Source organism: Xenopus laevis, chromosome 8S, assembly GCF_017654675.1.
Source record: "Xenopus laevis strain J_2021 chromosome 8S, Xenopus_laevis_v10.1, whole genome shotgun sequence".
NCBI lineage: Eukaryota > Metazoa > Chordata > Amphibia > Anura > Pipidae > Xenopus > Xenopus laevis.
In genome coordinates this window covers 38443503-38469998 of record NC_054386.1, presented here as the reverse complement: position 1 = coordinate 38469998, position 26496 = coordinate 38443503, and the positions used below count along the sequence as shown (strand labels likewise).

General features: G+C 40.5%; 2 protein-coding genes across 9 annotated transcripts in view; one reads left to right on the top strand and one right to left on the bottom strand.

The window, feature by feature from the left end:
* l1cam.S (L1 cell adhesion molecule S homeolog) overlaps nt 1–1158 on the bottom strand; it is a 119989-nt gene extending 118831 nt beyond the window's left edge. For 3 of the 6 annotated variants that reach the window (XM_018231824.2, XM_018231828.2, XM_018231829.2), the window contains exon 1: nt 1017–1117. The gene's annotated coding sequence lies outside the window, so the exon portion shown is untranslated. Of the gene's footprint in view, nt 1–1016 lie in introns of all 6 variants that reach the window. The other 3 variants (XM_018231827.2, XM_041574064.1, XM_041574063.1) reach the window with 3 other exon arrangements.
* Nucleotides 1–26496, top strand: part of avpr2.S (arginine vasopressin receptor 2 (nephrogenic diabetes insipidus) S homeolog) — a 450241-nt gene that overhangs the window by 218008 nt on the left and 205737 nt on the right. The gene's annotated exons all lie outside the window — the stretch shown is intronic.

The following is a 26496-nucleotide window of genomic DNA, read 5'->3' as shown; positions in this document are numbered from 1 at the left end:
CACTCACTGAATAATAACATCATTCATTAGAATGCTCACTCACTCGCATAAATAACCCTGCTCATCAGCATGCTCACTCACTAATAACCTGTCTCATTAGCATACTCACTCACTCACTGAATAACCTTGTTCATCAGAATGCTCAATATGCCACTAACTGATAACCAGATTTCTTGCATATTCACAGTTTAATACCCTGGTTGACTGGGGTGCTCTTTCACTGAATATTTGCTCTGTTAATAGCAGCCTCCCTCTTTATAATTCACTGTCTTAATATGTATAAAACAAAATTGCTTTGCCAATGAGCTGGAATAGATTTAGGCAGAAGGGAAGCAGGGTGTCCCACCCTCCTATTTACCGAAAATTATGTTAGTCTGAGTCTTGGCCTCTCCCTATGCATGTAACTGTGACAGATGTGCATCCTTGGAAGTGAAATAGTTAACAAAAAGCCTGCAGGCGGACACTCCTTTCTATCTCCAGGTTTAGGGGCCATGGTTGGCTAACATACCCCTAGAGAAATAGAATTAGCCCATCCCCCCGGTACCACTGGAGCCCAAGCACCTGCTGACATCATGAAATGCTTCTTTCCCCTGTTCCCAATAACTGGAATTGTAAGAAGTGTAAAAGGAATCGTATAAAGGGTATTGCACGTATTTCATAATTAACATGGTATAGTCCTGTTTTACTAATTAATCATAATACAGTACAATTCTGCTACACAACAGTGATTTGTAGGATCCATATTGGATGCCGATGATGGCAGACCACTCACTTATTCATCGTACCATTAAATTTAAAGGTGGATATTGATCCCTTTTATACGGCTTCCTCTTGAGATTTAACACATTACTGACCACTCCCTGCAGAGCCTTTCAGATGCGACAGCATCTTCTCTATAACCTCATACTAAGGGCAATAGGCATTTCTGTCCATGCAAAATCCCTGCTTACTAAAGCCTAGCTGCACAGCTGATTCTGCATACAGAAAGGTGGTTTAAAGGTAAAAAGGGGGCCTACCTGGTTAGCAGTAGAACAAAAGGGATGTCAGTGGTGTGCCTCGACTTGCAGTTGGGGTTGGTGTGCTGCCGCTGAATGGAGCAGAAAGAAGAGAGAGCAGCAGCACATAGAGCCACTGTGATATCATCTCTCTGCTCCTCCTCTTGCTGATGCTGTAGGGCATTGACTGGGGATCTCACTGCACAAATCACTTGCCTCCTTCATTATGGATAGGAAAAAAAGCAGCTGGCATAACAGACATGAGGTGATACCTGCCAAGATTTGGGCACAAGCATTTTACAGAGAAAATGGGCAGGGTGGGGGGCATCTAATGGTCCAGTGCTCAATACATTTGTCTAATGACTCCATAAATTATTCAGTTGATATTAGAGAGTCTATTAGGATGGTTTGGGGGAAAAAAAGAGAGTTGTGTTTGTCTGATTATGTGCATAATTTATGTCTGCGATAATGCACATTGTATTAGCTTGTCTGCATAAGAGCAGCACAATAAATCCTGCTGGAAGCTGATGCTACAAGTTACCAAGAGCTTGCACATCAAATTAACCCTGCCATACAGGTATGCTTTCTATCCTCAAGGTCAGGTACTGAATATTAGAAGCTGGGCCCACAACAAAAGGCAGTCCAGGAAACGCTATGGGTTGTCTGGTAGCCGAGCAGTTAACAGCAAGGGTCTGGCCTGTATTTCAATTGATACAGAAATGGAAATTATGGGGGCTGAGTGATGAAATGAGGTGGAGCTCATTTAATGAGATCTATGAAAATGTAATATTAGCTTCATCACACTTTCTAAATAAAATAAATTAAAGGGGTTGTTCATACCTCCCAAATGTCCCATTTTTAGAGGGGCAGTCCCTCTTTTGACAGCTCAACCTGCAGTCCCTCATTTGCACTGAAATGTCCAGTTTTTCTCTCCACTGAACAGCCAGAAAACGAAACAATGTTTCTAACTTAATTGGCATTTGGCAGAGAGCCCAGAACAGCCACAGCAGCTGATGAGATACTTTTATAACAATTTCAAGATAAGCAACTACGTAATTGTAACAATATAAGATAACAGGTTAAAGGGCAATTCACCTTCATTAGCAAAACTGTAATAACTGAAAAAAACACCGAAATATGTTCAAACTTTCATAATCTGCCAAATTTTGTAAAATTAACATGGAAATTAGTGGGTGTGGCCACAAAAATGGGCATGGTTAAAAAGAAATTTGCCACGTTACACGCGACAACTTTTTTCCCTCTTTTAATTTCCAAAATGTTGGGAGGAATGGGTTGTTCACCTTTGAGTTAACTTTTAGTATGATGCAGAGAGAATCATTTGGGTTTCATTTTTTATTTGTGTTTTTTGAGTTATTTAGCTTTTTATTCAGCAGCTTCTGGTCCAAAATACACTAGCAACCTGGCATTGAATTGAATAAGAGACTGGGATATGTATAGGAAAGGTGCTAAATAGAGAGATGAGTAATAAAAAGTAGCAATAACCATACATATATAGCCTTACAGAGCATTTATTTTTAGATGGGGTCAGTGACCCCCATTTGAAATCTGAAAAGAGTCAGAAGAAGAAGGCAAATACCTAAAAGACTATATATAAAAAAAATAACGAAGACCTATTGAAAAGTTTCTTAGAATTGGCCATTGTACAACATACTAAAAGTTACCACCCCTTTCGCTGTGTCCCTCTCAACAACAGGTAGGTCTAATATGTCTTTTAGGGGGCTCCCTTTTTTAGCAGAGGTTTCAGAGCTAAGTAAAATAACCAACTCCAGCACAAACAAAACCCAACAAAATAACTGACTCTGGTACAGGCCAGAGTAAAATAGTATTTTCATCAGAGCTGGTTATTTTATAAGAATGAGCTCTAATGCATCATCTTCTAGACAAAGGGTGCAAACTCCCCCGCCCCCCCCCCTTCAAAGCATGTGTAAAAGACTTAACATTCAACTAAAATCTGACTCTACCTCCTGCACGAAGAGAGAATGAAGAGAGACAGATACTGAGATAGGGAGAGTGAAGAGTAATTTGATGATGTCAAAAACGGTACAGAATTTTTAATTGATAATATTTAGGAAGTTTCTTGTTTCAGTGTTTTTAAAGTTATTTGCAAATTAAATTGCAACTGAAAGCAATGTCTGTCTGTCCTTTGCTATTCACAGACCTTACAAGGCCCCCTCTGCACAAAATTGCGGGGAATGATTTAGAGCAGGTCACTTGAGACCCCACTGAGCCCTTATGCAGCCGTGGGGTCAGCTTCCTCTGTACACCTCTGGCCAGTACCCCTTCTGTCTATGATATCTTACAGCAGCCCCTCCCCTCTGCCATTTGCCAGAATCTATAAACTGGCAGTTTGGTCCTAAGATGGGAGTCACACATGCCATTGCAACACCCAAAACCATAAATTATAAAAAACATGTATTGATCAGCGTTCTGCACTAGTGTTCCCTAACAGCCAGGACTAAGGCTCAAATGGAGGAAGCAGATATTAACCCTTGCTTAGCTGGGGCTTCAGAAGTCAGGAACTCAGGGGCAACTGCACAGAATCTTGAGCGCAGAAGAGGGTCTTTCATTTGAATAGTCTCAGTCATGCCGAATGAGGCAGAGTTTCTCTGACCTTCCCAACAAACAGGATATGTACAGAAAGCTTTCTATATCAGCTAACGGACAGACAATAAGCGATTGTGAGGGGGGAGGAAATGGAAGGAAATGAAAAATGATTGATGTCTCTTGCAAAATGCCACTGAGGACATCAACTTTCTTGGTTCTGGTGGGGAAGAAAAACAGATTCTAGGGCTCTATGGCACAACCCTAAAATGTTATACTCTTGTGCCTGAACTGCAACTCTCAAGTCTTACATCATCTTAAGGCTATGAATGTTGGTGAGTTAAAATCAGAAGAATTTAGGAAAGCTCTATCCACAACATATTCATCTCATGGGTTGTGTAGTAGGTAGAGATAGTGCTTATAGTAGCAATGGGATAATAGTCTCAGAAGGGAGTGGAGCTGTGGCATAGCAGGTATAGTAGGGAGAGATGGTGCCTATAGTAGCAGTGGGGTAATAATCTCTGGGAAGGGACTGTGGCTGTGGTATAGCAGGTATAGTAGGGAGAGATAGTGCCTATAGTAGCAGTGGGTTAATCTCATCTTGCAAGAAACGACATTCTAAACTTAGAAATGACATCAAAACAGTTTAAATTAATTGTACATTTCATAATGAGTTCCTTGTGCTATTTTGTAACATGTAACATAGTAGGGAGAGATGGTGCCTATAGTAGCAGTGTTATAATAGTCTCTGGGAAGGGACTGTGGCTGTGGGATAGCAGGTATAGTAGGGAGAGATGGTGCCTATAGTAGCAGTGTTATAATAGTCTCTGGGAAGGGACTGTGACTGTGGGATAGCAGGTATAGTAGGGAGAGATGGTGCCTATAGTAGCAATGGGATAATAGTATCTGGGGAGTGTGGCTGTGGGATAGCAAGGGGGACAGGAGCAATGGGGATTGGCACACAGGAAATTTAAAAAATGATTGTATCTCCAGTACATCCCCAGTGTTTCTGAACCAGTGTGGGTGTGGTTGGACAGCATGCCGCCCCCCTCAAATCCTGCCACCCTAGGCCCGGGCCTAGGTGGCCTTTCCACAAATCCGGGCCTGATCGTAGCAGTTTGATAATAGCCACTGAATAGAAAAATGAATTGCTCCAAATCATTTCTTGTATTGTCATGCTGTAGAACACACATAAATCCACCAAAATGCTATTTGTATGAGCTAAAGGAAAACTATACCCCCAAAATGAACACTTAAGCAACAGATAGTTCATACATCATATTAAGTGGCATATTAAAGAATCTTACCAAACTAGTATATATATTTAAGTAAATCATGCCCTTTTACATCTCTTGCCTTGAGCCACCATTTCGTGATGGTCTGTGTGATGGTCTCTGTTAATTGGCTGATGACCTAACAAGTACGGTTTGTTGGTATGTATGTGTGCACAGTGAATCATACGATCCCAGGGGATGGCAATTTTCTATTTATGATTACCCAATGGCACATACTACTAGAAAAGTATATTATTATGAAAATGGTTTATTTACATGAAGCAGGGTTTACATATGAGCTGTTTTATGCAACATCTTATTATAGAGACCTACATTGTTTGGGGGTATAGTTTTCCTTCAAGATGGCCTTTGTAATAATTGGTAATGTCTAATGAACTGTTTATTGGATTTTACTCTGCTGAGAACCATTTATATAATCCCTATTTCCTGAACATGTTTGTTCACGTTATTTTAACTTGGGCAGAGAGGAAAGAAATCTAATGCCCCGAGTTACACACCACTAAGCGTTTCCCTGCCATTCAAATAAATGCAAATCATGGAAGGCTGTATCTGCACCTGCAGCAAACATGGAATGTGGGTTGATGTCTGACATCAAATTGACAGGAAAGATGTTCCTGAGCACAGGGACAGAGCTGGCAATTTAAATATTAATTTTATCCATTATTCTTTCCATAGTATCAAACATGACTTTTTTTAGGGCACAGATCTGATTGGTGGATCCCTGCAGCCACTCCCATGGCTGTACTACATTATGCTCAAGCAGGTGAACTGTAAGGCAACAAATGTATTGTTATAGCTACTTTTTGTTACTTATCTTTCTATTCAGGCCTCTCCTATTCAATACATGGTTGCTAAGGTCATTTGGACCCTAGCAACCAGAACACTGAAATTGCAGAGAGCTGCTGAATAAAAAGCAAAATATCTCAAAAGCCACAAATAATGAATTAAAAAAAAGAAAACCTATTGCAAATTGTCTCAGAATACCACTCTCTACATCATATTAAAAGTTAACTAAAAGGTGAACAACCCCTTTAATGATGTAGAGTGGGTTGCACCCTCTTCTGGACTAACAGCCATGTAATTATAGCAGTATAAATTTATGCTGGATTAGTTTATCCCTAAAGGGTATCAAGAAGCTACTGTATATTGTCAGTTTGCTTCTTCCCATTGGTCCTCACTATGGGGGTAATTTATCAAAATTTAAAATTTTGGATAATTTTCTGAAACATATTCTGACAAAATCTGCACTGATTTTTTTCCCAAAAATTTCCTGTGTGGGAAAAATTGCGAAAAAATCAAATTTTTCGTATTTGACGATTGAAAACTTTTTTTCAGATTATTGCCCAACAACCACTACATTTTTGGATTACTGCATGAAACGCAGGGCAGATCAGGATATCTGAGGGACTTCTCCCTTTGATTTGTACATAAACTTGGCGGTTCTGAGTTGGAGTAGTTTTTTATTCGGACATTTAACACCCTCTCAAATTAATACATTTTCCACTAAAAATTTCGATCTAATAGTAAAAACACCCCACCCCCTCCCCTTTACATTTATACATGTGCAAATTTCCTTTGTTGCTTCCAGAGCACTGGAGATTGGCTAGCAGGAAATTTTAAAAACTATCAAATCTCCTATCTATCCTTTGTGCCTCTGAAACAATGCAGGTGTGGCTGGGCCGCTGGGCGGCATACTGCCCCTAAAATCCTGCCTTTCCACAAATCTGGGCCTGACTGTGGACACATAATTAGCCAGTAGTGTTAAAACTACCTTCCCAGGGTGCTCTATGCACAAAAATGAGATGACTGAAAATTCTGACATAACCATTGCTTGGGTGCCAAAACTTCTCTATTTAAGATATCCAAATATTTGCAAGATATCCAAATATTTGCAGGGTCGGAAAATCCAGATTATCCAAAATCCAAATTATGTGTCACTTATCCAAGGTATTCAAGTTTCTTGGCTGACCAGAACCATATGGCTTCAATTGTAAAACTGCTGTAAAACTGAGTTTCTCCACAAAGCGAAGTTTATTAAGTAGATTTGACTTTAGCCAATTTTAAGGTGGATTGCCGGACTTGGTAGGGTGCTAGCATACATGGTGGTAGACAAGGGTAGTCTCTTAATTTACTGAGAACCTCTAGTGAGTCCACCAGGTGCGCCTGTAGTACTATGTTTGGATTGCGTAAATATCATGCTTTTATTCAGACATGGCAAGGAACATCCTGGATCCCAATGACCTAAAGAGTAGCACAGGAAAGCAGTTAATGACAATACCAGGAGGGTTTACTCCTAGTTAGTGACTAGCTGTGAGGATCCCTCAGGTTTGTGACTTAAAGGAATACTTCAACGTGAAAATAAAAACTGTGTAAATAGATAGAGTGTGCAAAATAAAAAATGTTTCTAATATAGTTAGTTAGCAAAAAATGTAATGTATAAAGGCTGGAGTGACTGATGTGTAACATAATAGCCAGAACACTACTTCCTTTTCAGCTTTATAACTCTGAGCTAGTCAGTGACTTGAAGGGGGGCCACATGGGACATATCTCTTCAGTGAGTTTGCGATTGATCCTCAGCATTCAGCTCAGATTTAAAAGCAACAAATATGACCCATGTGGCCTCCCCTCAAGTCTCTGATTGGTTACTGCCTGGTAACTAGGGTAACCAGTCAGTGTACACCAAGAGAATTGAAAAGCAGGAAGTTGGGCTATGTTCTGTTAGACATCCAGTCACTCCAGTCTTTATACATTACATATTTGGCTAACTAAATTAGAAACATTTTTTATTTTGCACAGCCGATCTATTTACCAGTTTTTATTTTTACACTGAACAATTCCTTTAAGGGTGGGACCAAAAGTTGCCTGGCAGTTGTTTCTGGAGAAATGCAGTATTAGGAGCCTAGAAGTATCTCTCTCAGGAGTTTGGAAAGGTGATCTTTGTTGCTGCTGGCGGGGTTGGGGGGTTGACTCAAAGGCCAAGGGCTGTGTCGAAAGGGCAGTTGGCAAGATTAGTTGATAACTGGGTAGTCTGGGGGACTGAAGAGCAGGCAGGCCCCAGGCTCATGGTGGGTTGTCTGGAAGGACATAGGATTTTTTTGTATGTTTGTGGTGTATATTTACACACTGAGGAAATCAAAACATTTCTTAAAATCATAACTAGCCTGTTGAGTGCAGTACTTTTTTGTTATTGTATATATACAGTATGTGTATATATATATATATATATATATATATATATATATATATATATATATATATATATATATATATATATATATAACAAACAAGGGAAAGTTGTGCTCACCACTAGTTTTTAACACCATTAGGCAGGGGTGCAACAAGGCTGTGACCACAAAATACATATAGACAATTACAAGAGTCCTCAGCACTCAACACATTATCAATATATTTAAGACAGAGACATTTTGTGCATACTGCTACTGAAAAATGCCTTACCATTAAACAGGGATTGTTTGTCCATATATTGCAATATATTTAAGATGGCCAACTACGTCAAAGTCATCCCATATCCGGCCAGTCCTACATTTAATTTTCATCTGATTCATTAAGAATTTTACCTGCAACTTACTAGCTGCTTTCAAAGTAAAACTCCCAAACTTGGCTGCCCTATAAATATATATATATATATATATATATATATATATATATATATATATATATATATATATATATATATATATATATATATATATATATATATACACATGTCTCTAACCCACTCTCTCAACTCTGAATCAGCCCGATTCAGTGTGCTGTGATATCTTATAGAACAGTGCCATACTTGTCTGATGTCACCGGGGGCAGGGTAGGTTTATATGAGATTAATATTCAGCAGAGACCAGTGAAACCGTCATAATGACTGGTACTGTGACAGAGGAAGATGATTCCATGCTGGTAACTCCAAGGTGTTAAATTTATATATAATACTGACCCATCTCAGTGGGGAAAAATGCAATGCTTCCATCATATGGCCACTGAAGGTACTGCAGTAGTCACTTCACCTCAAAATTGCCTAGAAATTAACATTAAGGACTTTGGAGGCCCTCCAGGTGGGTGGGTACAGTATATTTGAATATTACCTCTAGGGTCAGCTTTTTTCAGAAGTTGTTAATGGTGGGCTGGTGTGGGCAGACAAATGGTGAAGAAAGGGGGCGGGGCATTGGCATAAATGGGTGGGCTGCTGACAAAACGGGAACAGGGTGATCATGTCATGGGGGGGTTGTTTGCTGATTTTTGGCGTATCTGGGAAGAGAAGGGATGTTTGGAATGGGGCTCTAGGTGGTCAGGTCAGCATCGCAAGAAAAGGGTATTACAAATTTACTGCACAGCACAAAAAAATGGAAAGGAAAAATTAGGTTTTTTTTTTTTAGGTTAAACAGAACCCCCAGCAGAAGCAATAACGAGCAGAATCCCAACTAGTAAACTCGGCAATGGTACAAACTGCTCTATGGAAAAACTTGAACTTAGATGCCCCCGTTAATGATAATCACTTTATAAACACCCCGTGAGGATTTATAGAGGATGCAGTATAGATACAGTCATATTATTTATTATGCTTTTTCAAGCCGCCAGTTGACGCACAGGCCCCTCTTGGCCTTTAAACAATAGTAGTTTGCCTGTGTCTTGGGATTAGTTATACTAGCAGCAGTGTTGTGCCTTGTGTGTTAGTGTGTGTGTGTCTGTTCCTTCCCAATGCTGTGTCTCCAGAGAGACTGCAGAGCTCGGCTGATTCCTGGGAGCCAAGCCAGGGATAAGAAGCAAAGTGTCAGCCCCCATAACTGTGATGTTTAAGATGCAGCAACCTCTTTTAGCAGCATCTGTGCGCTTCCTGGGCTCAGACGCCTCTGTAATGGAATCCTTGGCCTGGAGCTGCAATGGATGATTTCTTCATGGGAGATGCAGACAGAGGCTGACAGTCCGCCTGGCTGAAGGCAAAGAGACCGCATGAGGAGAACAGCGCTCAGACAAGTGCCAGACCCTCAACCACCCCCCCAAACCTGTCTCATATATATATATATATATGTATATATATATATTTTTTTTTTTCCATTGATATAAAATAATATAAATCTTGGTGGTGGATAAACCTGGTCAAAGCTTACAGACTGATGAGTTTGGGGAGCAGGTTAGCAACATCAGGGTGTGTCAGTGATGTTAGGGTGATGACATTGTGATGTCAGCGGCGTGGTTATTGTAGATGTGTGTCAGGTTTTAAAGGAGAACTAGAGTTTAGCAAAAGAAGTAGCTAGAAATGTTGTACATTATGTTTTGGGCTTCTGTACTAGCGCAAGGCAACCACAGTCCTTTAGCAGTAAAGATCTGTGTCTCCAAAGATGTCCCAGTAGCTCCCCATCTTCTTTTCTGCTGATTCACTGCACATGCTCTGTGCTGCTGTCACTTACTGAGCTTAGGGACCCACTCACATATACAGTACATATAGAACAGAAATGTCACAATATAAGGCTGATAAAAAATTTTACAAAAACATTGGTGGTCAGGGCCCCCTAAAAGTTTAAAAAAATCATTGGTGGCAAGGGCCCCCCTATAAATAAAAAAAAAATTGCGGCAGGGTCTCCCATAAAAGTTTTTTACAAAAACATTGGTGGTCAGGGGCCCCATAGGGGTTCAATAAAATTAAAAAAAAACATTGGTGTTCAGTGGAACTTACCTTAGGTTCTTCTTCAGCTTCTTTGGCTCATTCTTAGCTTCTGGACTTTTCATGACTTAGGATCTTTTTGTGGCTTCAGGACTTCAACTTGGGGTCTTTTCGTGGCTTTGGGTATTTTCGTGGCTTCGGTTCTTTTTGGCTCCGTATGAAATTTCCAGCACAGCTGGGCCCCCCTTTAGCCCTGGGGCCCGGTACAGTTGTGCCCCCCTGATGGCGGCCCTGGTAATTAATACAGATAATTACTACATGGCAGCACAGAAACCAGTGCAATTATCATCAGAATTTAATAATCAGCTCTGTAGTATCATCTTATATTAGACAAACCTCATTTTCTGCTTGATAAAAGCTTGGCTTCTCAACAGCTGCTCAGGGCCCACTGAGCATGTGAGTGTCACAGACACTTTCCAAGATGGTGACCCCCTGTGACAAGTTAGAAGTCCTGGATCATTGCTGCTATTGAGATGCTGAAACTTTAGGTTGGTGCAATAAGTTCAATATATGAAATATGGCATTTTTAGCCATATTCTTTTTTAGGGTTTATTTCTCCTTTAACAATGTTTAAAACTGGGTAGAAAGTTTTGAACGGGACATGCCCTTGACAGATGGCAACCCTAGGTACAGAGCATCATGTCTGAGCAGATTGTAATGCAAACCTAATGATCTGCATAAGGAAGCAGGGCATCATGGGATTGGGAGGCACAGGGAGCTTTCTGGATAATGGGTTTTTGGGTATCAAACCCTATACCTACATATCCATTTCTAAACCTTTTACTTAAGGGACCCAAATAAATTGATGAATTTGAAAAACTTTTTGACCCAAAAACTAGTGTTTGATCCCAACTAAGATGTAATTAATCCTTATTGGAGGTAAAAAAGTACTATTGGATTTAATTCATGTTTAAGTGTTATTTTACTGGTATGGAGATCCAAATTACATAAAGATCCCTTAACTGGAAAATCCCCAGGCCCAGAGCATTCTGGATAACAGGTCCAATACCTGTATTTGTATATCTCCAATGGGAAAAAACCGTTTGAATACTTTCAGACACTTACTTCCTTTAAAAAGGCTGTTTACTTTAATAGCCACTTTATTTCTGTATTAACATTCAGTACATATTTAACATGTCAGACAAGAGATTGAAGGACAGTTACAGAGACTGGCAATATGCTCAGTCAATCAATCATAATTAATGAGAAAATTAATGGCACAGGCATTTTTCTAAATGGGACAACAACGACTTTTTATTTTGAACTCACCCTAAGGCCAAGCATCCTGCCAAGGCCTGAGCACTGTTAAAGGAGTGGTTCACCTTTAAGTAAACATTTTAGTATCTTATAGAATGCCCTATTCCTAGCAACTTTGCAATTGGTTATTTTTTATGTTTTCTATTTTTTTATTATAAGCCTTCCTCCTTTGCCTCTTTCCAGCAAACGATTGTTCTGCTAGGCTACAGTTGTACTGTACTACTATTGTTACTCTCCTCTATTTATATTTCCATCTCTTGTTCAAACCGCTACCTGGTTGCTAGGGTAAATTGTGCCCTAGCAACCAGATAACTGCTAAAATACCAAACCGGAAAGCTGCTTAAAAAAATATATATTTGCATATGCAGTAGAGCAGGGGTGCCCAAGACGTTGATCTTGGTCTATCAGTGGATCACTTTAAAGATCCTGAAAGATAGCATAAAAAAAATTGTTGCATGTTAAAGTCACCTGTAGATTTCAATGTATTTTAGCTAATTGGGGTATTGGGGGTATTTATACATGGAATTGACTCTGTGCCATCCTGCTATGAGTTCTCTCACTATGGCATCAGGGGGGCAGGAGTAGATCACAAGGTCTGGGCACCCCTGCAGTAGAGTAAACCCGTCAATATCTACTCTACTGAAAATGCACTGACCGCCAAAGAAATGAAGATCTAAGGCGGGTGCAGCACTTAGGTATATTTTCCATAGGCAATTGCAGTTTTCTCCTAACAGGAGCACCAGCCCAAGAAAAAACTTTAGCATCTATATCACTGGAAGGTGCCTAAAATTTTGGCATCCCCCAGTGAAATAGACTGTACTTGGCCTTTAAACCAACCCTGATGGTGGATGACTTTCATTTGTACCACTAGACCCCCATTAAGTAACATTCAGGAGGTAATTTATTAAAGTCCGAATGCCAAAAACTTGATAAAAAGTTTTTTTTTAACATTAAATCCCGAATTTTTAGTGTAAAAAAAACACCTCGAATATTTCAAGATTTATTACACCTCGACAATGGAAAAAATCTGAATCCGTAAATCCGGCATCTCAGACCTACCGAGGTTTTATATAAGTCAATGGGAGAGGTCCCAATGCTATTTGGAAGTTTCTGGAATTAGTCCAATAATCCCGCTATCCGACTTTTCGGGCAAAAATCTGAAAAATTTCAGCATTTTTAAAAAAAAAGCCTAAGAAAATTGAACGAGTTCAGAAAAAAACTCATACAATTCGGATTTTTGCTACATTTTTTTTTAAACTTGTGTTTTTTTTATAATAAATTAGGTCCAATTAGGTCCAATTGTGGTTTCTAGTTTGGTCAGACTTTTTTAATTACAACAATCAAAACAATTCAGATTTTCATAAATAAGGCGAAAAAAAGGTGACGAAAAAAAAAAGTTAAAAATAATCCACAAATACATAACAAGAAACTTGCCTACCCTGGAAATCATTGCAACTGGTCAGCAGCTTTTTACTTGTGTACCAAGTGTGAAAGCAGACATTTCATAGGTGGTATGGGCTACAAGTTAGCTTTGCCACCAAACGGTCATGTAGAGGTTCAAGGGAACAATAACATAGATATAAATATAGACTCTGCCTTGGGTAAAGTGAAACTGAGCATTGAAAATACCCATTAACCACATCATAAATAACCGATGCATAGACAGGTACTTAAATTAATGGCCAGAAGTAATTATCTCTGTCCATTCCTTTCTTTCTATTAATAATGTTCTTTATTATAAAGTACCACCACAAATAGCAGAGTTGCCCATTCAGGGATGGATACAGACCTAAGCAAAAAGTCTACAGTCTGAATAATTCATCACTAAAGGGCACAATGAAAGGACACTGGCTTTGGGACTGTAAGTACAGGTATGGGACTTGTTATGCAGAGTGTTCAGGACTGTGACGTAATTTGGATCTTCATACTTACGTCTACTAGAAAATCATGTAAACATTAAATAAACCCAATAGGTTGGTTTTGCTTCCAATACGGATTTATTATATCTTAGTTTGGATCAAGTGCAAAGTACGCTTTTATTATTACAGAGAAAAAGGAAATTATTTTTAAAAATGTGGATTATTTGGATAAAATGGAGCCTATGGGAGACGGCCTTTCTGTAATTCGGAGCTTTCTGGATAACGGGTTTCTGGATAACAGATCCCACACCTGTACAATGTAGTTGGAGTCCTGCCCATATGGTTTTTCGAAAACAGGATTGTAATGGTTAATTTTGTATTGTGTTACTGTATACAAATGTAACCATTACAAGAACAGCACAAATTGTATCACAGGATATTGATTGAGATATTGAATTGGGGCACAATACCTATCCCTACCAGAGACACCTATCCTGGCAGATGCACCCTCTGTATGTTTTCCTCTCACCCAGCAGGACCTTGCTGTGCTATGCCCAATTCTTGTTCTGTTGGCTGCATTCCCATACCTCATTTCCATTGTGCTTTCTCCCAGCTGTACTGAATGAAGGGCTTTTGAGATGCAGACAGACATACACGCCCTTCTCCTTATAATGAGGAAGGAGTCATTGAGATCCAATGAGATATTGGTATCTATCAGGTTTGAATTTTAATTGTCCCATTCATATCAATACAATATTTTTTCTCTTTGAATTTATGTCAAACAAGGTGATTATTTTACTCATAGGCCACATGGTAGTTTCCAGTTATTACTTTTTTCTAGTTTTCACTGGCTTTAACTAGTATTGTTTAATATACTTCTATTAATTTATCAATTATTTAATTTAACCTAATGTATTTAATTTGCTTTGAATTTGTCATGTCAATTTACTAAATGAATTGTTTATTGATGTATTATTATTGTTATAAAATCCAATAAAAAGCAATTGAAAAGAAAAGAGGAAGGAGTCAATTCTAAAATTATAGTGGAAAAACAAATATCCAGTGCAGCCAGAGGCACTTCACTCCATTTGTTATACCCTGGGGCATTGCCCGTAGACACAGCAATAACGGTGCTTTAGAATTCACAGCAAACCGACCTGTTTATCATTAATGAGTTCTGCCTTTAAACTAAGGTTCCAGGAGATATTATGTGCCTCATTTTTACAGTTGGGGGTAAAGTATTTGACACCTATTATGCTCAGTAGTAAGAATTTCAACAAAATGATTTTAGGGCCCACTTAAACATTGTGTTGATGGGCTATATTATAGGGGTGGTTCACCTTTAAATTAATGTTTAGAATGTCATAGAATAGTCAACGCTAAGCAATTTTCATTTGGTCTACAATTATAGTTTTTTAATTATTTACCTTATTCTGACTCAAGCTTTCAAATGGGGGTAGCTGACCCCATTTAAAAAACACACACGAATATTGTACAAAAATTAGTTTCATACGATATTATCAGTGCTTCTATGGCCACCTTTACTTTTTCACTTCAAGACCCCCACGGAGGACCTACCTTTGATCAGTGTCCTCCTCATGCCATAACAATGGTAGGCACCTGTCTAGGGTGCAGTTCCCAGCATAGGAGAGATAAATGGAGGTTGACGGGTGACTAGCAGAAGCAACGGGGGTGGGGTTGCAAGTGGACAGTGGTGTAACTTCAGGGCCCACCGTGAAGATGTTTTCTTGGTCCCCTGTGCACATAATAAGCAGATATCTGTGCTGCACCTACTTATAGGTTACCAGTGATCTTCCCAATGCACAAGGAATCAGGCCCATGCCAGGCCCCACGTGCCCCTGGCTCTTTCAGCAGTAAGTGTGTTACGCCACTGCTGGTGGGGTGCCAGGCCATGTAGAATTGCTTTGGGTGGCATTATATCTTGGCTCAATTCTGTTTTAATGCTTTTTTTTTTCCTTTTTTGAAGTCTGCCTTTATGTTTTACCTTTCTCCTACTAACCAGATAGTGTAATTGAGAAGGTAGATTTGTGTTCTTGCTGTTCTGGTGTAGCTGTCAATAGCCACAGTTGGGCATATTTACCTGGTTACTAGGCTCAGCGAGGTTAGCAGCCGGATGGAATGCATACAATTTAACACTCCAGATGTGTTAAAAACAAAGAATAAGTTGAAAATACATTTTACCAAAGACCATTTGTATTGTTCTCTGCAATGATGTTGTGCACCAGTCTTGTCATGTTATTACTGTAACTGCCCTACTGCTCTCCCACTGGGAAGGCAGAAAACCTTCTTACTCTAATAAAGACATGGAAACTGACTGTTTTTAAGTATCACTCACTCCCCACATATCAGCCAAAAGAGGTATCCTATGTGATAAGATATTGGGAGGGGATAGGAAATATTTCCAGGATCAGCAGGTGCAGATGGTAGGGATTTGAGGGGGCATGTTTTCTGATTGTATGCCCTTGTGTTACTATAGAGGACACAGTGTGTTTATTCACAGCTGCCATTAGGGACATGCTGTGTGAATAAAATAGCTGGGCGTTATGTTCGTTCTTTGTCCCGAGAGCTAAGAGGTGCATTTATCCCCTTTCAATGGATTAAGCACTAATATTTTTTTTTGTGGCCAAATGGGTTAGGTGTTGTTTATTCCATTCTGTTGTTGTTCTGGGTTCTATAGAAGGATCTGTCTGGCTGACAATATCATGTAAATGTGCAACACCTCTCTGTTATTGCTATACAGGAGCAGAGCCAATGCAATGTCATTGGATGACTTGCTCCCATCCCAATGGGGAAGTCTGATTACAGCAGCCAAATGATGATAATCAAGTATTTGTGACTTGGTTTAGCCTGAAACACCCTCCTCTCACTAAAAACGATTTAGCCAGGGCCGGAACTAGGGGTAGACAGAAGAGGCACTTGCCTAGGGAGCAACGGTAAGGGGGTGCTTGGCAGGTACCTATTAAGTGTCTTCTGCTACCCCTAGTCCGTGTTCGCTGCCCTCTCCTTTACCCTCCCCTCCTTTACCCTCCAACCCCTCCTCTCCCTCCCTCCCTCCCTCCCTCCTTTACCCTCCCCTGCTTTACCCTCCCCTCCCTCCCGCGCTTTACCCTCCCCTCCCGCGCTTTACCCTCCTCTCTGTTACTGTGCTGTCAACTGTGTGCGCATGTTTGGGTGCGCACACAGGCTGGCTGGCTGACAATATCACGTAAATGTGCAACACACCTCTCTGTTATTGCTATACAGGAGCTATACAGTAGCTCGTTGGCCGGACGAGTTGCCTAGGGCAACTGGTCAGCTTGGCCTGGCCCTGATTAAGACTCATGTATGCCATTTTCTGCACCTTTCACCATTAGTACTACCTGCCTTGGCCACTGCCTGTTAGTTAGTATTTCTGGGTAGTATGGGCAAATAAATTTGCCTGGCACGAATTTCGGGGAATTGCTGTGTTTCGCCGCCGGTGAATAAATGCGCAAATCTCCCGGCGTCAATTTCTGATTTTCACGATTTTTCCGTGAAAACTTTTAAATTGCTTGATTTTTTTCGTGAAAAGGTTCGAATTGCTCGATTTGTTAGTGAAAAGGTTCGAATTTCACGATTTTTTTGTGAAAACGTTCGATTTCCTCTATTTTTTCATGAAAATGGTAGAATTTCACAATTTCTTTGTGAAAACTGTAGAATTTCATGATTTTTTCGTGAACTTTCCGATTTCATGATTTTTCAAAAAAAAATTCTCCGTTTTGCGGGAAATTTGCAATTTTTTTGGCAAAACGGGAGAGATTCTCCCATCACTATTTCTGGGACCAAATCCGACTGTGCAGATGGTTGCTATTCATGTCAAAGGCAGAAAGAGTAAGTTACAGATGTGTTCGCTACAGGTGCCATGAACTTTATACTGTAATATATATATATGTTTATTATATAATATATATAATGAATGTAGAGAATGGAGGCACTCACAGGTATTCGTGCTTAAAGTGTTTATTGGATCATCACATATTGCCCCACATCAGCGCATTTCGGTTCCTTTAGAACCGTCGTCATATATCTATATATATATATATATTGTATATATTTTGTTCTAGTTGGTTAAGGGAATATAATGTCATTCTGTCCCTGAGCGCATTGTGGCTGTCAGAAAGTAGAATATTAGGCATGAGCAGTGATCCTTATCTACATCACTAATTACTCCTTTATGTTATCTCTATTTTCTTTATAACCAAGTCATTAGGATTCAGAGTAGTGATATAAGACAAGGGACCCCTGATTCTTAGGTTGATGTTAAAAGTGGGGGAGGATCTTCAGCCCAGCTTATTTGTAAAACACCCAAAATAGCTTTATGTGACTCCCATTAACTTGAACTTATTAATCAGTCTAATGAAACATCATTGCCTAAACTTCAGTGATATCCACTTGTCATTGCATAGGGCAGATTTCAGCCTACAAACTCTGAAATGTGCATTTTCAGGGCAGAAATCTATCCCATGAGCACAGTGGCATATGCCATAGAAATCAGTGTTATGTATCGTGGGGCGGTATTTGATAGTTCCCACTGGTGCAAAAATGGCAGCAGAGAAAACACCATTAGTCACAATCACTTACCTTGGCATAGTGACATGTATTTTTCCTACAGTGTTTTTTCCTAAAATTCTAGCACCATCGCAGGTGCAGTGGGTAGCCTTGCTTGGCGTAACTGCCCTGAACCATCTGAAATTGTGGTTGACTCTGTAAAATAGATACAACTGTGTTAGTGCTTGGTCGCAAATTGAGCTCAATTCATGGAATATTTACCTGGCTGGTGTAATTTTCGGTGTTCAACGTGACATCTGTGCCAGATCTTTAGGCACAAGTGTTCTGCTGCACCAAGAGATGCAGAGGAAGCACTGAAAAGCACCTAACGCAACTATATGGGAGTGGTTATTTGAACAATGGTACTTTTAATGAAAGTAATTTTAGGCACAAGTCACCATGGAAAGAAGCACAAGTTATGTACTGCTCTTGCGGATGCAAATGAGCCCTCCTGTCTTTCACATTTAGTTTTATATACAAATTGCAAAAGGTGTCTTACCCCAACAAGCAAATGGGCAGCATGCCACCCCTTCATTTGTGCCACCCTAGGCCCAGGCCTTGTTTCCTTGTCACAGATCTGGCCCTGAACAGGCGATCTCCACTCATGTCAATGACAAAATGGCATAGAGAGGTAATGAGTACAGGTATGGGATCCGTTATACAGAAACCCATTATCCAGAAAGCTCTGAATTATGGAAAGGCTGTCTCCCATAGACTACATTTTATCCAAATAATCCAGATTTTCAAAAATGATTTCCTTTTTCTCTGTAATAATAAAACAGTAGGTTGTACTTGATCCCCACTAAGATATAATTAATCCTTAATGGAAGCAAAACCAGCCTGTTGGCTTTATTTAATGTTTACATGATTTTCTAGTAGACTTAAGGTATGAAGATCCAAGTTACAGAAAGATCTGTTATCTGGAAAACCCCAGGTCCTGAGCATTCTGGATAACAGGTCCCATACCTGTATTTCTACACCAAGAGAGGAACCTTAAATATGCCATTGTCCTTAGAGGTCTGTTACTGAATTGAAGATAAGACTTGATGGCACTGTCGGACCAGTCCATTAGGAATACTCCTTTTGGCTCCAGGTGTGAGTGTGCCATCCTGCTTCATTTTGCCTTGTATGCCTATATCTAGGTAATTCATCTTTTATGTATGAAAACATAAAGGCTTAATGAAGATAAGGCTAGAAGTTTAGAGTTTGGATTTCTGATTGGACCCTGGTGGCCCAGTCGACACTTCTTGATGTTCCTAATACTCCATCATATTCAAATTCATGAGTAAGGGAACTATTTATAAATGAAAGTTATCACTTGATATGACATCCCACATGTATACAAGCATCTCTCTCTCCCTCTCTAACCCACAGCACTATATACAAAAGCTTGGGACAGAGAATGTAATTTTGCTTTTTGGATTTTGCTTCTTCTTTAAAACATGGACACATACAGTACACACATGTATACATCCACACAACTATATCCTCAGTTCAGGAGCAAGGCTATTTTAAGTTGACAATGCTCCCCCCACCCTCAGCACAAATCAGAAAAACAAGCCCAGGGGACCCTTAGTGCCGGCGGGTTGATTGCTTGGAAAGCTCTGAGCCTTAGGGGGTGGCAAAAGAGCTGGAGATGGCAGTTTTCACTTTTCATCTTTCGTATCACCAAATATTGCACGGATAATACAGCTAATGCATATTAATGTTTTCTTTTACTTGAATATATTCACAATGGAAATTGCTTATATATTTGTACTGCAATTTCTTCATGAATCTTTTTTAAAGCTCTGGTTGTGTAGATTTTTTTTTGTAACAATCTGATTTTACAGCACCTAAACATTTTACTATTGCACAGGGATCAGAAAGGGCAATTGTCCCTCCCCTCAGCTTCACTGCTGCATTTTGCCACAAGTATCTTGCAACAGTTTCCTATTTTGCGTTTTCTTTAATAGTTTAATTTCATTAAAAGTGCCAGCCAGAATACTTGGATTCATCATATGGTCTCAGATTGTGCCATTATGTGCTAGTGGGTGAGAGAAGAAAGTGCCTGGAAGACAGGGACAAAGGGGTTGATTTGGGAACCAAGGGTAAGTTTTTGGTTTTTTTCCCAAAATGCAGGTTTTTTTGTAATACCCGGCATCTGCTAAGTGGTGTCTTTTGCAGTTTGCATACAATGCACCAATATGGGGTGGGGTGAGTCAGCCTTGAATGGATGTTAGGAAAACATTTAAGTAAAATCTGTCTGTTTGCTCTAAGATACCCTTGAAACCCAGCTTGAAGGTCAGTTAGCATGAGCTCTGGGGTTCCTGTCCTTGATAGTATTGGAACTATGGCAGAATGACTGACGTGCTAATATTTTTCATACATCTGTAAACATGACCAGTTATCAAAGGGTTGGACCTCCAAGGGGCAAAACTGCCAAACTCTCTCATAGTGCAAGAAAATTGTGTCAATCCAATCGAGAGATGCTCTACAGTTTGTGTCTAAGCAAGGGGCAGAGACAAGGGGTGTTGGAAGGGTTCCTGCCTGTGCTACCGGATACTATAAAGAAATATAGATTGTTAGCCTTAGAGAGTTGCCAGATCCTAACCAGTGTTGGGCCAAGTTCTACTAGCACTCCATGTCCAGAACACAGCCATCCTACCCTCTATGCTCACGGTCATTCACAGGCCCTCTTACCCCCTTGCTGCAGGTCACTCCCAAACCACTCTGGGACACCACTGCCACTACCACCACTAACCAATCATATTCCAAACCTCACTGCTGCTCCCCCAACAATGGGATATCATTAATTTAGCAATGGTTTGGATCAGGCTGTGCTTTCTCGGCACATACGCTAGTTTGCAGCACAATTTGCTGCCGTTGTGTTTTTTTAATGGGCAATGAGGCCAATTTAATTACATGGCCAGAAGAATACTGTGTCCATTAAATAGAGCTGCATTTTATTGTATGGAACTAAATAAACCTAATCCCACAAAGGGAGACAAATGAAGCATAAAGAAACCTAAGTAAATAAATAGAGAAATGTGTATAAATATGTTCTATATTTGTGCTTTGCAATGTAAACACTGATCAAGAAAACTTTTAGCTGGACTGACACATCAAATTAAAGAGCTCCATAAAGAATATCCACCACAGGATTTAAAATTCAGAAGTTTGGATTATTTAGAATCGAACCCTGATCCATCCCAGTTCCACCAATTACTGATCTGTCTAACACTCACTACCCCAATTCCCTGCCTGTTTTGATTATACATTATACATAAATTGTCATTCACATCACATGGTCCTGCAAGGTGCTTAGCTTTGTAGCTATGGTCAGATACAGCAACGTGGGACTGGGGTCTTGTGCGAGGTCCACCTGGGCTGCTACCCCATGGGCCCCCAACCCTTGCCTGCCACTGCCATGCTGCCCCACGCACACTGTCCTTATACTTACTTTTGCCGCAATCGGGGGAGACATGGGGGGTGGGCAGGGATCAGGTCTGGGTCGGTTGGGCCCACTGGGTTTTTTCCTCAGTCATGCCAGCTCAGTCTGACCCTTTGATCCAGGGTATAGTTTAAGGTTATAGTTGCTCTGGCCTGGTTTTCTTCTATGGCTGAGACTACTGCATATATAGTGCTTTGTGCAGAGGGTACAGGTACAGGTAAATTAGTGCACTAATGTTAAGCAGCCCATGGAGGTGAAAGGGAGGCATAAGACTGTTGCTTTTGGGAAGCTGACCTATCGCCTAACACTGATAAATTTTGGATAATTATACTTGACCTTTAAGTGTGTGCAAATTGTAAGAGAAGGAAGGTAGCATGACATGAAGTAGATTTAAAGGAACAGTTCAGTGTGAAAATAAAAACTGTGTAAATAGATAAGCTGTGCAAAAAAATTTTTCTAATATAAAATGTTTCTAATATCGTTATTTAGCAAAAAATGTAATGTATCAAGACTGGAGTGACTGGATGTCTAATATAATAGCCAGAACACTACTTCCTGCTTTTCAGCTCTATAACTCTGAGTTAGTCAGTGACTTGAAGGGGGGCCACATGGTACATTTCTGTTCAGTGAGTTTGCAATTGATCCTCAGCATTCAGCTCAGATGCAAAAGCAACATATATGACCCATATGGCCCCCCCTCAAGTCTCTGATTGCTTACTGCCTGGTAACCAGTCAGTGTAAACCAAGAGAGCTGAAAAGCAGGAAGTAGTGTTCTCTTATGTTAGACATCCAGTCACGCCAGCCTTTAAGCATTACATATTTGGTTAACTAACTATATTAGAAACATTTTTTATTTTGCACAGCCTTTCTATTTACCCAGTTTTTATTTTTACACTGAACAATTCCTTTAAGGGTGGTCACCTTTAAGTTAACTTTTAGTATGTTATAGAGTGACCACTTCTGTGCAACTTCTCCATTGTTCTTCATTATTCATTTTTTGTATAGTTCTTCTTCTGACTTGTTACAGCATTCAAATCGGGGTCACTGACCCCATCTCAAAAGAAATGCTACAAATCTTTTGCTATTGCTACTTTTTATTTCTCGTCTTTCTATTTGGACAGGCCCGGATTTAGGGAAAGGCCCCCTAGGCCCGGGCAAGATGTTAGGGGCGGCAAGAACAGGGTCGGACTGGCCCCGCCATTGGCAGGCCCCAGACCATATAATTACAATAAGCAGCCTTTATTTATTTTTTTCTCTTGCAGCATTTTTTTTTTTTTTTTTACAATTTTTTAAAAAAAAGTACCGGCTCCCTCCCCCTGTCCGATCCACTCAGTGACACGCGCACTCATCCCCCTCCACACACCCACCGAAATGACAGGTGATCCGTGATCGCACATTGGTGGTTTAGTGAGGTGGGCGCCTTTGAACTCTTTGTTCTGCGATCGGTTTCTTCTCCTGGCTCAGGCTTGTGCTGCGTGCGTGACGTCTGTCTCTGTTATCTTGTGAGAGAGATAGACGCACGAAGGCGGGCAAGCAAGCAGGCTCCTACCACAAATCTGAAGGAAGAAGGAAAGAAAAGCAAAGTATAAATTATGGCTGTCCGCCCACTAAAACCACCAATGCTTCACTGAAGATAGGACCAAAACTTGGGGGGGGTGAAAGTTTGGAGACTCTAGGAGAATAAGGAGAGCAAAGGACAAACTGGAGAGAATGCCATGTACTGTAAGTAGCAGGACAGAAAAAATTGTGAAATAGAAAGAGAGGGATGTGCACATAGCAAAGTAATGATGTATAAAATAAAAAAGAAAATGCTAAGAAAGGAAAATATAATAGGCTTGCCTCACTCATGTATTATAAGGGATAATGTTTGCTGAGAAATAGGAACTACAAAAATGATGCTGCTGCCAAGATTTGACTTTTTTATTTTATAATAAATATTTAACTGATGCTGCGGCTGCCCACTGGAGCACAATTGACAAACTTATCAAAACAAGGGACACATCTCTCTGCATCTATGTATAAAAAAGTGTCTATATATAGAGAATATATATAGATATATCTCAAACAAGCCTAACTGCTAGTTGATCCATCTGATCCACTTTTGCATAAATGTCCTGATTCAAAAAAGATTCACATCCAGAAAATGCGCGCGGGGGGGCGGCACAGTAGCTGGGCCTAGGGGGGCAAGGAGGGTAAATCCGGCCCTGTATTTGGACCCTCTCATATTTATATCTCAGTCTCGCATGGTTGCTAGGGTTATTTGGACCTTAGCAACCACATTGTTGAAATTTCAAACTGGAGAACTGCTTAATAAAAAGCTCTAAATAACTAAAAAATCCGCAAATAATAAAAAATTTCAACCAATTGCAAATTGTCTCATAATAGCACTACCTATTGTACATGATACTAAAAGTTAAATCTTAGGTGAACAATCCTTTTAACAGATAGGTCAACTCAGATCCAATAGGATTTGGTTCTTGGTCACATCTGCACCAGCCTGATTAGGTTCCACCTCCACTCTGCCCTGGCACTAGCAGTGCCTCCTGGTACACTGGTTTGGATGGATATTGGATATGAGTGACAATTCTATGCATTTTAATTGCAAACTCGAGAGCTGCTGAAAAAAGCTAAATAACTCAAAATCCACAAATAATAAGAAATTAAAACCAATTGCAAATGGTCTCAGAATATCACTCTCTACATCATACTACTAATTTAAAGGCAAACAACCCCTTTATTACAGCACCTGCTGAAAGGCTGCAAATTGCCATATACAAAGAATATATCCTCCCCTTCAGAATAACTAGAGGAGCTCACACTTGGGATTTGGTGGGTTCCCTTGGTGCACAGAACAGAAGTCACATACTCACTGCACAATATTGTGCAGTAGCAGATGCAACCTCTCTCACGCAGTATCATGCTGCCAGGTAGGGGCTCAAGTGCTTGTAAAGTGAATGGAAACAAAGTAATAAATATGAGGCTGAAGCTGCCAGAACAGCTACAGGTGAGCACAGAGCCAGGCCAAGTCGGTCAGGCGCCCTAGGCAGCCTGGTTAGCCACCCCCCTCCCCTTGTATGCGCACTTCTTAACGTGCTGATGTCAAAATGTGGCGCCAGAGAGCACACATACAATATTTCGCATGGGGAAGAGGTCCTGGACTAGAGGTAAGTGGATGGAAGAGGTACATGCCTGGCTCTCCATTTAACCTTTGTGCCCCAGGTTTACGGTTAGCTTACCGCGGTTACACACCCAGGAAGCTGCCAGCAGGTGCAAGGGCTGTATAGACGTCCCAGGAGTGACATGCAAGACCGAGCAGCAGCGAGATGATTCATGGTCCTTACCGCGGTCACACACTCAAGATGAGAGGGAAGATCAGCATGGAGCTTCAGAAACAGAAGTCAGATTAAACAGATGAGAACACTACTATTTAATAGGGCTATTCAGTGTTTAATTTACAACACTATAATTAAAAAAAGGTTAAAACTTTAAAAAACATTAAAACTTTTAAAGCTGTGTTATGTTTTGCGGCTCCAGACTATTTTTCTTTAGTGGAAGAGGGGGCAAAATTTTGATAGTAAGTAGAGACTAGGAGAATAGAGGTTGAGCGGGGAGAGGAAGAATAATAGTACTGAGAGTAGGCCCCTTGTCTCAGGTTTTAGGGTGGGCCCCTGGTCTAAGAATTTTTTGGGTGGGCCCCTGGTCTAAGAATTTTGGGTGGGCCCCTGGTGTCCCAGTGTATATGGCAATTTGCCCCTATTACATGTCTCTTCTCCCTCTCCATAGTTCCAACCCGGGGTGGGCACAGGTTAGAGTGGGCTCTCCTCACTCAGTTCTTTATAAATAAACCATGGTCATTCCCCATTTCTATTTGACAAAAAAGAGAAGAACTGGAGGAAAGGATTGCTAATAGTACATAAAGAGAAGCGATTAGGAGAATAAAGACAGTGAGTGACAGAAGAAATATAAGAGATAGGAAGGTATAAGAGACAGCTAGACTTCATCTACGAAAATGCAAGAATAAGACATTAACATCACCTATGGGGGTCACTAAAAATAACAGCATTTCCAGTTCTGTATAGGGGAATATTGGGCCCTGCAGCTATCACACTTCTGTCTAAGAGATACTGTGATAAAACAACATGTGACAGGCCCTTCCCCACAGTCATGTCAGCCCGTCACTGTGTGTATGTGCCTTGCTGGACGTGTCACCTTCTCCTGGGCAAAGGGCACAGCGTCTGAATCCTATCAGTGGGGGCCAATATGCCCCAGTTTAGTCCTACAGCCTGTAGAATAATTACCAGAAGCAATTTTGTTCCAAGGACAAATTAATGCAAGGTCGCATAATATGATTTAGATTAGTAGTGGCTATCACAGGCCAATGGACAATATACAGAAAAAGCTAAGAATAGGGATTCTTTATTGCAGTTTATATGGTGTGTTACAACAGGACCCAAGAAACGTTCCTATGAAATGAAACAAACCTGAGCTCAGTTTTCATTGCTGTGATGAATAATTGCCCTTGGATAGTTAAAGGGGTGCTTCACCTTTAGGGTGGTTGCACACGTGACTATTCACTCATCGACAAATCTCCCCTACTTCGGGCGACTAATCTCCCCAAATGCATTCCCGCTGGCAAGAATACGAATCGCCGGCGGGATGGCATACATTTCCGAAGTTGCCCGAAGTTGCCTCACGAGGAAACTTCGGGTGACTTTGTAAATCCAAATCGATTCATTTGCCATCCCACTGGCGATTCGTATTCTTGCTGGCGGGAGGGCATTTCGGGGAGATTAGTTGCCCAGAGAAGATTTGTTGCTTAAATGAAAGGGGT